The 12,936-nt window shown below is 44.5% G+C and overlaps 1 long non-coding RNA gene across 1 annotated transcript; it reads left to right on the plus strand.

The window, feature by feature from the left end:
* Positions 1-1,113: 1,113 nt before the first annotated feature.
* Positions 1,114-12,736, plus strand: LOC128324577 (uncharacterized). Its single transcript, XR_008306950.1, has 5 exons — positions 1,114-1,221; positions 2,031-2,116; positions 7,855-7,938; positions 10,800-10,932; positions 11,310-12,736. It is a non-coding gene; the product is annotated as an uncharacterized LOC128324577 (long non-coding RNA).
* Positions 12,737-12,936: the final 200 nt, after the last annotated feature.

Below are 12,936 nucleotides of genomic sequence, written 5' to 3' on the forward strand. Positions count from 1 at the left end.
GAGAATATCAGAGGGGGGAAGGATGGGATAAATGCAAATTATGATTTAACACTGCACCAAATTGTAACGTGCTGCTGCTGTGCAGCATGATGTTGCTAAATACAACAAATATGGCAAATAAGCTTGTCAACAAAAGTTTCCAAAGCAGTTCACATATTAAATAATTAAATAATTAAATAATTAAATTGAATTGAATGGCTCCCTGCCCCCAAAGAGCTCACAGTCTAAAAAAGAAACATAAAATAGACACCAGCCACAGCCATTGGAGGGATGCTGTGCTGGGGGTGGATAGGGCCAGTTGCTCTCCCCCTGCTCAATAAAGAGAATCACCACTTTTAAAAGGTGCCTCTATGCTCAGTTAGCAGAGGATATGGCCTCAGACGAAGGGAATGAAGAATATGAAGTGAACTCAGTTTTACTGAAATGAAAAAGGATTGAACTTGCTGAGTGCTGTTGCCTTCAAATCTACACGGCATTAGAACAGTCTAACTCCAGTAAAGCGGCTGTTTCCTAAGCCCACTATCCCTACTGTTTGATATCAAGTGACCCCACTGTGCCCTGTTGGTTAGAAATTAAGCTGAACAGTCTGGCTTGCTGGCTTTACAGAAGCATGCAGCAACTGCTTCCTGGAACCATTTTAGGCTGTGCTGTAAATATATAATTAAGACCAGTCAATAATTCATGAGAATTAAAAGATGAGGCAATTCTATAATGTGTGGAGTCTGGCAACTTGCCCACCTGGAATTCCATCTGCTTGTGTGCAGGACCCGTTGAAATGAATGGTGATTCTGTAGCAGCTTTGGTGCTTTTTATCAGTTGCTAATAACACTTTTGAATATTCGCTCAATTGTGCAAATGCAAACTGTGTTTGCATTTGAAATCTATATATATCATTCTCTAAGGCATACCTGTGGCTAATCCTGTGTGTGGCAGCTCTCGCGAGAGTTCGCAAACAGAAGCACCTGATTGGGCAGTGGAGATTCCATATGCAGATAGGAGGGAGGAGCCTGTGGCACAGTGGTGATTGGGCAGTGGGGATTCCACATGCAGATAGGAAGGAGGAGCCTGTGATGGTTAAGGTCAGTTGGCATGCAACTGTTACTGGTTGGAAGATGTTCTTGATTGTAGAGGAGAGGAATCCAAAAAGATAGAGGGCAGGGTCTGTGAAGAGAGGAGTTGTGAGGGAGGAAAGAGCCTCTTCAGGAGAAGGAGGTTGCCCTTGTATGAATTAGATGAGGATACAAAATGAACAAGATCTGTTAATTCTGGAAGGGATAGAGAGAGAGAAAGAGAGAAAGAAAGAAAAAAGAAGGGAGGGGGAAGAAAGACAGAGGGGAAGTGCGAGTGGAGGAGAGAGAAGGAGAGAAAAAGAAGGGAGGGAAAGAGAGAAAGAAGGAAGGGCGAGGTACAGGCCTGAGTCTGTCACCGGCCTGTGGGGAACAAGCAGCCATGGAAGCGGTGGCAGCAAGGAAGGGCCCAATAAGCCTCTGCTGCTGGTTGGGGTTACTGAGGCCATTGGCAGAGGGAGGCAGGTAGGCAAGGGAGGGGTCCAGGCCTGTCAGCGGCCTGAGGGGAACGAGCGGCCATGGCGGTGGCAGCCATGAGGAAGGGCCCGGTCAACCACTGCTGCTGCTGCTCCTGTAGAGAGGAGCAGGAGTGGGCTCAGATGAGGGTGGGGAGGTCTCTGGAGATAGGGGGCTGCAGCTTGGCCAATAGGTGCCAGCAACGCTGCAGCCGCAACCAAGAGGGGTGAGGGGGATGGAAGCAATAGGGTGGAGGACGAGAAGCAGGAGTGTGGCTCAGGTGAGGGTGGAGAGATTGAGGTGAGGGGGGCTGTGACAGGGGGTGATGGGAGTAATCAAGTACTAGGGCACAGATGCTCTGTGCAGGTTAAGCTAGTTTGAAATATTGTACCATGTTAAAAATTTACAGCTCCTTTGAAAACTTCTAGTTTTCTAGCTAGGTGGCTTTTTAACATTGCATTTCTTTTTCTTTCTTTATATTTTGCAATTCGTTGGTTTTGTTCAAAGAATGACGAGTCAGAAACAGGAAGTTTAAATATACCACATGAAATGAATATCTAGATGATGTAATCAAACTCCAGCTCCTGTTTATGGTAAGTAAAGTAGCAAACTTTTCAGCGTTCAAGCTTCTGCAAATAATTTTAATAGGGAATTCAGTTAAAGTACTTTTGATGGAAATAAGCCCCTCACCCACAAATTTGTACCACCCATGAGAGAGCCTCAGGTTATTCAAATCTTATAAATATATAACTATGAAAATGTCTACAAATATATGCCAAGAGTCCAGAACTATTTAGGAAACAATTGCTTGCACAAAGAGGACCCGAACTGCTCACTCTGATTTTGTTGCATCGTTTTTTTTCTTTTTTGTACACTTGAGCTGAGTAATGACCCTTGATGTGCATTCATGACAAGAACATATGCATGCCACAATCTGCTTCCTTACAGTGAACTCACTTCATGCTAATCATATTGTTCAAAGCACAGACAGAGAGACTCTTTCCCAAAGCCTGTAAGGATCAGGTGGTGGCAGCTGCTGTAGACAGCCGCACCCATCTTGGAGGTTGTTGGAATTCATGCCTATTCATACTGAGCTGCTTCTCTCTCTTTCACTTCCCTGAACGGTTTTGCAGATACTGCAGCACCAAAAACAAAATCCTGGGCTAAGTTGCTCCAGGCAAAGACCCATTTTGAAGAATGTTAGACTGGAATGTTCCAACAAATCTGTTCAGCATTTCAACCTTGTCGTTACTATACTTTTCTCTTCTGTTCCTGAGGTCCTTCCTACAAGTCCAGTTTTACTTGCATTCCAGTTCTGTATTCACCCTTCTTGCCTCCAGCTTCTGTTAACCTGCTTAATTTACCTTGGGACAGGTAGCTGTGACTTTGGTATCTGGCAACGCTTAAGGGGCATGCAGGCTAGCTTTTTTCCTAATGCTGATGGAATGATTCTGCCTGCACTTGTTGCTGCCCAACAATGCCTTGGTCACAATGTCATTATTCTCATGCAATTCATTCCAGTGTAAAACTGTCACTATTTTTATATAATGCACCATAAGCCTTTGAGAGAGTGGGGTGGGGAAACGGGCAAGGGAGGCAGTATAACAAACAGACTGAACACCTGTTGCCTGATGAAGCAATGCTCTTGTCACCACTATGTGGCATTTTCTTATCCTCAAAATGGCTTTTTTCATAGCTTTGGTTTCTTCCAGCTTATGAATGAAGCCTATTATCTAGGTCAGAGTTGCTCAACTTTGATTCTCCTGCAGATGTTGGCCTACAGCTCCCATAATCCCTGGCTATTGGCCACTGTGGGCTGGGGATTATGGGAGCTGCAGTCCAAAAACATCTAGGGGGCCTAAATTGTGCAAGCCTGATCTAGTTCAATCTGGGGAAAGGTGACTCTATTCAGGTGGTCAGAGTGGCCAGTAGAGTTCCCTTCTCACCTCCCAAAGGTGCACTTAGGTAATTTTGGAGCCTGGACCTCCCCACTTGCTGGAGCCCCCCACTGCAAGTTAAGCATCATCCCCCTACATACTGTTGGAAGTTAAGGACTTTGCGCTGTCTCTTGTCTCAAAGACAGTGGAGGACAGACTAGTGAGTCAGAGGGCTAGAGGGTCAAGACATTGGTCATCCCTTCTCTACTGCTCTGACACTATCCCTTTGGAATGTAGATTGCTACTCTTAGGGACTATCTTCCTCCCTCCCTTCTCTTCCTGTCCGTTCTTCTACCTTGCAACATGCAAGCAAGCTCCTCTCCCTGCACCATGTGTGCAGAGAAGATGCAGAATTCATCTGTATCCAGCTAGCTACCTAGATTAGAGATCCTAACTCCTCACTTTCCTATCTAGAATTGAGTTCTCTAATAAATACCTTAAATGGAGTTCTCTAATAAATACCTTATATATTGATTTGAAACTATGAACTGGCTCCAAGTTACTTTACTCTCAGCATACACGTATGCCTAACTAAATCTGCTGTGTTGTGCCTCTGTGCACTCTGCTATAATTGAAAAAGGAATTCTCTACCAGAGAGAATTCCCAACACATACACAGTGTCAAACACAGTATTTTCAACACGTGGGTACTTGAGGCACAAACAGCAACTGAACTCACAATAATGTAAGAATATAAAACAGGTATATTTATGCAGATATGCTTTAGCAGAAACATTGCAACACGCAACTTAACATATTCCCCTCCCACATATTTCTTTCCCCCCTTTGTCTCTAAAGCATCCAGCACAGATCATAATCACACTTGGCTGCCTGGCGCAGTGCAGGTCAGCGGCAACCACGCCACACAGGACAGACTAAAGAGGATTTGGGGGGCCCCAGCGGATGTGGAGGCCCTGGACTTTGGCCCCGAAGTCCAGGAATAAGAGCACCACTGCCACCTCCCCAACCCACTGAGGTTCTGTTCCTTTAGCAACTGCTTGACAGCGTTTTCTACCTGTGCATCACGATGCCTAGAAAAGCTGCTCCTACTGGATATCTGCCCATGTAATTGTTAAAGACATAAAGGGGGGAAATGTAACAACCTTTATTTTAAGAGAGTGGGAGTTATTGGGGTCATGTAGTGGGAGATCATGAGCCATGGGTGTCAAAGCCTTCAGTTTCACAAAGGATGTGGACTTCAGCTGCCACCTCTGTTCTTAACAAAGGCCACACACCTTTAACAGGGAATTGTGTGCTAGATACCCATTTCTGTGCTTTTTCCCACACTTGCACACTTGAATCTCAAAATACACACTTGAATAAAGACAGTAAGGCTAAATTACATATTTAGGTAATCATTTATTTTCCCTATACTGTATCTGTAAGCCCATGAGTATGTGCACCAACACAAGATAACACTTCAAGCATCTGATGCAGTGGACTATAGTCCATGAAAGCTTTGGCTACAATAAATATGCTATTTTTAAAGGAGTCACAAGACTGTTGTTTTTGCTGCAATGGACTGAAACCATTATAGGAATCATCATCATCATCATAATCCCCCTTAGACTTTTTTTGGTGTGTGTGCGGGGGGGGGGGGTGCGTGTTGCCACTTTGAATTCACACAGAAGACCTGGTCAAAAAGAGCATCTAGATTATATGCTTCCGTCTCTCTCCTCTCAAATCCTTCTTCAGAAAAAAACCCACTTCTTCTGTGAAACCTTTGGCTTAACCCCTTTGTCCTCATTCTCTATTGAAACTGAGTCTAAGGGCTGAATCAAACGGCAGCTCCAGAGGGAATGTGGGGGCAACCCTTCCCCTCAACAAGCCCTTTGCCTCCCATTTATGATTTTAAAAATGATTTTTGATATGATTTAGGAACAGGATTTTTTACCAGTGAAAATATGTCCAGGATGAGAGTGTTAATGTGAAATATTTCAAAAATATTACAAAAATTTAACATGTGGGACACAGTTTGCCCTCCCAGGTATGCATTTTGCCCCTTCTGTGTCCCCTCTTAAAAAATTTTCTGCTGTAACCATTGACTCTTCCCAATACTCCCAATTTATTACCGCACACTGTCAAATTTCAGATCAACAACAATTTTGGATTGTTCTGTAAAGGCACGTTAATGGTGCTGTTATTATTAATTGTAATTTTATTATTATTAATAAAAATATATGATTTGTGTATCGACACCACAACACCTGTGAATGTGTTAGATTTTGAGTGTGTGCACATTTAATCTTGGGCATTCTTGTCCTTGAGCATGTAACAAACGTATCTGCTTTACACAAACTTCTCTAAAGCTCCAAACCAATTCCAGACTAGCTCCTCACTCCTTCTGGTCAGTTAGCATGACTTGAAAGTACTTGTAATTTGTGGATAGCATTTCTTTTAACATTCCTAAGCTATGTTAAAAGGAACAACAATAACAACACCCACCAGCAAACTTCAAAATGTTTTTAAAAGAAGGTAAAGTGTGTGTGTGTGTGTGTGTGTGTGTGTGTAGAGTAGGGGTGGGTATGGGTGGAGGTGGGGGTAATTCTGCTAAAAAGTTTTGAAAGCTTTCCTTGCTTGTTTTAATTAACTTGCAGGGAAGCCACTGAGTCTTTTATGAAGGTGGGCTTTAACCATGTAGTATGATGCCTGAAAAATTTACCTTAACAGCTAATGCAATTGCTTTAGAAACTTATATGGGGAAAACGAACAAACACACACACACGCTGGATAAAACTGGCCACAGGAAGACCAAATTGTAAGTGGTGGATAGAATCAAAATGTGACAGGGAGATAGGCCAGACCTTACAGCCATGCTTTGTTGTTACCAGAAGAGGCAGTTCTGGCATGTCTCTAGGATAGAATCAAGGTGAGTAAGAGACAGACAGATGGTTTCAAGGAGCTGTTTTACAGTAGCCTTGCAGTGTCATGAAACCAAGGCACAGTACTCAGAAATGTGAATGCTACCCATTAATACCTTATTAATTTGTTCTACTCCAACATATTCTCTCTCTGTGTCTCTTGTTCTGCATGGTTTGTAAACTTCCTGGGCTGGTGTAGTCAGGGGCGTATCTAGGGGTAGGGCAGGCAGGGCACATGCCCTGGGTGCCACTTGAAGGGGGGTGCTATTTTGTAAAATTAATTATTTTTTTAAAATGGCTGCCAAAAACAAAATGGCCACCGTGCATGCTCAAATGGCCTCTGTGAGGCCCTAGGTCATGCCAGGCCTTGCAGAGGCCATTTGAGCATGCGCGGTGGCCATTTTGTTTTCAGTGGCCATTTTAAAAAAAGATTTTTAAAAATGGCCACTGCACATGCTCAAATGGTCCCTGCGAGGCCCTAGAGGCCAGTGGGGGGAGGAGGAACCTTTGCAAACCCCCCAGCCTTTAGGAAGCCCCCTGAAGGGGCTACAGGTAAAAAAATAATAATATACAATATAAGTCACTGTACACATATTCAGATTGGCACTATGTACAGAGAATCAGGGCTTGTGAATACTGAGCTGATGCTTATGAGCTAGGATTGTATTCATTTGCTCTTACTTTGCTTCTTGTGATAAGTGAGTTAAATGTGATGTCTTGCTAAAATGGCTATTAATGGTGAATTTGTCTTTTGTAAATCCTTAATATTAAGGCCCACTGGGAGTTTCTTGCTCTCTTTCTCTCATTTTAACTGTCTTTCTGAAAGACTAGAATATATTCCAAGCAGTGACACAGTTTACTCTGCATATCCTTTAATTATTTACAGAGTATCTGGGAAAAGTCAAATTCTCCATTGATTTTTAAAACTTATGTAATGGTGATGCTACAATACATAGTAGAGAATTAGACAGGCACGTCTGTTTAGTTTTCCAAGTACACCTCCACATAGTATTTGGGTATTTCATGAGCCCCAGCATACTGAAATTTGCAGTTTTCCAGCATTTTTTGATCTGGCTAAGTCCACTGCTAAAATAGTTTTTGAAAGATTAAAAGATTAACGAGCCTGACTTGTATTTTTCAGCTGATATTATGGTAAAGTTATCTGAAAGATGGGTGTCAGATGCTTGGACAGGGGGAGCAATTTCAGTGTTTGCCCTAGGCGCTATTTTCCCTAGATACGCCTCTGGGTGTAGTTCCTTCCTACTGAACACAAAAGACAAGACTGAAGCCCAAGCTGCATGGAAGCTTGTTTGACAGCATTTGTCTCCATCTTATTTAACAAACACCTCCTGTTTAAGACAGATTGTAATTCTCTGTACCATGACATGCTGCCCATGCTGCATCTGTTCTATGGAAACACTATTTTCATTTTCAATCCAGCTAAAAAGTCACACATACAAATATTTATCTGAGAATCCAGTTTGTTTTCTTCAGGATTTCCTATAAATTACATTTCTTTTGGTTTGTTCCCTAGGCTTCTTAGCTTTGAAGAGCTGAAGTTGTGCAACACAAAATGAACAACATTTGTACATTCCAGAGGCAAAAGTCCTGGAGGCAAGTTACTTTTCCAAGATAGGCCAGTGGTTTGATCTAGTCTGGCATACACTATTCTGTAAGTCTGCTCATTGTAGTCATTTGGTAAGGCTGATGAGATGCCTAGTGACAAGTTTGCCAAAGTTTGTTGCCTGCCCGCCCTCCTTTTCCCTCCTTCTTTGTTAGTCTTTCCATGTACAGAAGATAAACCAAGATGCCAAAAGGCATCAAAACCTTGATGCTGCATTTTCAGCACGCAGAACAATATTGATTTATGAGTTTGTTTCAGTTTGCAATTCTATAAGCATTTCAGTTTGACCATTCGTCTAGGAATAAGAGGAATAACACTGAAACCCTATGCAATTTCCTTTGTCTTAAATTGCCATCAGTTATGTGGTTTAAACTAAACACCTAGGCAAAGATTAGTGCGACTAAGTCTAACTAAAAGCAAAGGGACTGAATTTATTTATTACTTACAACTCAAGTTGGATCAAGACCCTAATGGACCAGAAATCCTATTCTTATCCATATTGTTTGTGACAAATCCAATTCATGATCTGGGCCAGTATTTTAGAATGCCCTGGGTTAATCATAGGGTATTCCATCCTGGGACCTAGGTTGGACTGGAAGGGCAAGAGAAATTCTCGAAGGAAGAATAGCAGTCTGTTGCTGTATGCAGAGAGGGAATCTGAAATAAATCTGAAATGAAGTACTGCATGTGTTAAGAATATTCTCTCCCCAAGTCTCACTCCTAAGGATCCCTGGACCCACTAACTACTCCACGTACTGCACGGTTGATAGTGGTATAGTCTCTGAGATTATTTTGGGATGATGCATAAGCTCCTGAACAGGGGCTTTCCAAATTTGCCATTTGGAGTGTGAATACAGGGCTAACATGAGCATGCTGGCTAGATCCATCCCTCACCTCTACACACCCCACTCTCCCCAAGTATAGTGTTTGTCTGAGATCATTTCTCTCTGTGATTGGGAATGATGGGTATGTAGAATTCCTGATCACAAGGAAATTCTCCCTGGGTACATTTGCCACTGTGGACAAACACTGTACTTGCATATAATGGGGTTGGGTGGACATGGCACATGCTGGCATGGAGGACACGGCTAGCCAGTGAGCTCACATTAGTCCTCTACTTTTTGTGTGACTGGACTATAAGATGGCATATGATGCAAAGGCGTAGAATGCAAGAACTTGCCAAATTTTAGACTAGAATGCTCTATAGATGTGAATAGCACATACAACATAAGCACAAGAGTAAGGACAGGGGTGAGGGGGACAAATGTTCCTGGGCTGCCTGGGTTTGGCGTCCACCACACCCCCTTGCCCCCCGCCCCGCACCCAGTCAGCGAACAATGGGCTTGCCAGCTGGGAATGCAACATACGGCCCCTCGCCTACTCCCAGTGGTAGGCACTTTAGGAACAAGAGAGAGAGAGAAAACCCAGCTGGCAAACAAAGCTCCAGCTGGCTGGGAAGGACCAAAGGATCATATGCCCCCCCCCCCATTCAGTGCTGGACCATGCCTCCTGTGCTGGTGTGCATCTGACAATGGTGTGGCTGATGTGGGTGAGTGAAAGAAAGTGCAGTGGTGGGGGGTGGCAAGCTGTCCCTGGGCCACCAGCAAGCCCACAAAGCTATTGAATCAGAGGGAGATTCTGCTGCTCTGATGCCATCACCTGAACTTACATGCACGCATTGTATGCAAGATTCACATCTGAGAAAGGCTGAAGTTGATGTAAGATCCAGAAATGAGGAATTATTACCCCTGCTGACAGAGCAACGAGGCACCTTTTAGAATATACTACGACTTAGGTCAGTAGTTTAGGAGACATACCGCCTGTCAAAATCCATGTACTTTTGTGTACAAACAGAAGCACGTGGCTGAGGAATGATGTCATGGCAAGCACGTGGGTGCTCATGTAATGGGAACTGCCAAAACATCACTGGAAATGTTCAAAGGAGGTGCTTACATCATAGGAAATGGCCAGAGGAGGTCCCTACATGACTGTTAAAGGTCAGAACCAGGTGTAGGCCCTCACCCCGGAAGTTCAGCCCCCCAACCTTCCACCCCACTCTGGAATATGTCCAGGCATGACCTGAAGGTGGGCATGTGACCCCTCTATGAACACACCTCACCAACCTGGACCAATAGGAACAGGTTTCAGAGCCCATAAATGTCTGACTGTGCAGGCATGATAATGGGCTGGTGGCCATTTTGTGTAACATTATTGGACAAAACAGGGGTCAAGTGACCCCTCTACAAACAGCTCTGGTGGCTGTGTGTGTAGAGGTGTCCATTTTACTGTTGTACAGAGACCATGGCTGATGCTAGGACTCCACTGCGTCCTATGGACCTATCATTGTCACAGCCCCTGCCCCACTGGACATTAGGCCTATGACACCGAAGAGTCTGTCCTACCCTCCCACAGGCCTGGAAACCCACCAGATGGCTGACCTTATTGCTGGCGAGGTTCTGGTTCCAGAAACTAACTTCGCAGCAAACAAGGATGATGATGATAAACTAGAACGTGATTTTCGGCACTGTGACACCAAACTTGCATCTGTCATGGAAGCTGACTCCAGAAAGCCTCCATCTACTGGCTCCAAAAAGGGAAACGTGGGTTCATAAGATTCTGAAACAGAAGCTCCTATGAAATGAAAGTTGCATAGGAAGGAAAAATGGGTGCAGCAAAGGCCTCAGTTTTATTGGTGTGATTATGACTGTTGCCAAAATTCAGATGGGAACTATTCTGATGAGGAGTGTGGCTGCAAATCTTTTTTGCTGGCGCCTACAGTGTGAGAATAAGTGCTGCATGTCTAGTGAAGATTGGTCATCTTGTGATTGCCTGACATAAGATTGCTTGACAGGCAGCCCAAGATCCTCTTACTGCAGGGCTATATGCTTCATGTCATCATCTGAAAGTGGGGAGGAGACAGAAACCATGGATGGCAGCATTCCTACAAAACCTGAAGAGGAATCCCCCACTGAGGAGCCTGGCAGGCTGGTAGGTTGTATGTGTTTTAATTTATTTACTTTGTATGTTTTTTACCCTGTAGTATTAAAATAATGAAAATCCCCATTCAGCCATGAAACTCACTGGGTGACTCTGGGCCAATCGCTTATCTCTCAGCCTAACTTACCTCACAGGGTTGTTGTGAGGACAAACATAACCATGTACATTGCTCTGGGCTCCTTGGAGGAAAAGTGGGATATAAAGGTGGACCTGGCCCTCTGCTCCAATGTGCTGCAGCATCAGTGGACTGAGGAATGCATGTGGCCACAAGGGGTGCTGGTGAAGCACAGCAAAAATGTGTACAAAGCCATGGGCCACTACAACGTTGCTGTTCCTTTGGATGGCTCCCACTTCCACTTCTTTTTCAGCAAGTCCATGCGGATCTTGAACATCCTGATCCTCCTCGAAGGAGCCGTCATCTTCTATCAGCTCTACTCACTGGTTGTGTCGGAGAAGTGGCACTAGACCATCTCACTCTCCTTCATCCTCTTCAGCAACTCCTGCGCCTTCTTCAAGCTACTGTGAGACCAACTGGTGCTGGGAAAAGCTTACTTGTACTCTGCCAGCAGAGAGGCTGATCAGAAGCTCAATTGAAAGCAGTGCCCTTGCTGCAGCCACTGCTCATCCTGGGGCGCCGGGGCGGGGGGCGGGGTAGGGCGGTCCAGGTTGCTCTTCTCTCTCCCGCTCTGTGCTGCCTGCGGGCTGGTCGTTCATCAGGTATTGCTGTGTGGTTAACTGCATGGCTTTGACTGGTGGGTGGCCAGCCTTCAGGCAGCACAGCTCTCAGACAGAGCGGGAGTTGGGTGATCCAGGCTGCCTCCTTTGGTGCCTCCCTGGCTTGTTGGGATGAGCCACTACTGCCTTACTGCTTGGCACCCATCACAAGCATGGTGAGGAGGAGGAATGCAAGAACCTCCTCAAGGCTGTTTCAAGGCAATGGCCTCAGACTGCCCAAAGGACCCCTGCAAGCTGCACCCCAGGAGGTCTTGCCACGAAGAGTTTGGAGGGCAGTTCTCCAGTCAAGGGCAGACAGGCCAGCCCTGGGCTTGTATGGTTTTTTGTTTCTGGTTTCTCTCTCTCTGCCAATGCTTTTGTTGTATTTCTTTGATAACTGATATGATAAGGAAAATGAGGAAGATCTGGGGGAGGTTGTAGGAGCTGCTGGAGGGCTTTGAAGATCTGCCTCCCTCCTGCCTGCTGTGTGGCCTGAGAGACTTGGACTGAATAATCCTTCTGGGACTGCAGAAGCTGAGCCTCTTAGGCCTTGCTACCTCCTTCCTACCTGAAGCCTGCAGGTGGCTCTTTTCCCTGGCTGTGTGCCATTGTCGCCAGCTGGGCCCTACTGGTGAGAGGAGTGGGGGTGTGGCTGGCTCAGCTATAAAGCCAGGGATTTCAAGGTCGTTAAATATATTGCTTCATTTTTATTGTGACTTTATTGTGGGTTTGTTAAATTCACACTATAATGTGAATTTACCTAAAACTATAATGACTTTAAGAAAAAATGTTTCTAAGACACTCTTTCAACCCCTCCAGCTACAAGCTCTTGATTCTGTGGCCTATGGCTACCATTGTATGTTTTCACTACAGCAGAGGGGTAGGGGGTTAATATTTAAGCAGATTCAAGAATTGTATTCTGAGGATTTAGAAAGAAATGACCAAATGTTTGAGCAGTATGTTAAAAAAAAGAAAGAAATGTTGCCCAAACATGACCCAGATTGTTTTCAAAACACACAAGCATGTGGATATTGATGATTTTCATAGAGCAATAAAGTACCCCTAGAGGGCTTTAAAAGTGTGTGTGTGTGTGTGTGTGTGTGTGTGTGTGTGTGTGTGTGTGTTTCTTACCCACAAAGCAGCAACTATCAGCCTGTAAATTCATGCAATCAATTTTATTTTACATCTGAAAAACATAATGACTTTAATATTTTAGCCACATAGATTATTTCCTCTGGTTTTTTTAGAAATCCTGCGAGAGGCAGCAGGGGACACAGACAC

The sequence above is a fragment of the Hemicordylus capensis genome, chromosome 4, assembly GCF_027244095.1.
Source record: "Hemicordylus capensis ecotype Gifberg chromosome 4, rHemCap1.1.pri, whole genome shotgun sequence".
NCBI lineage: Eukaryota > Metazoa > Chordata > Lepidosauria > Squamata > Cordylidae > Hemicordylus > Hemicordylus capensis.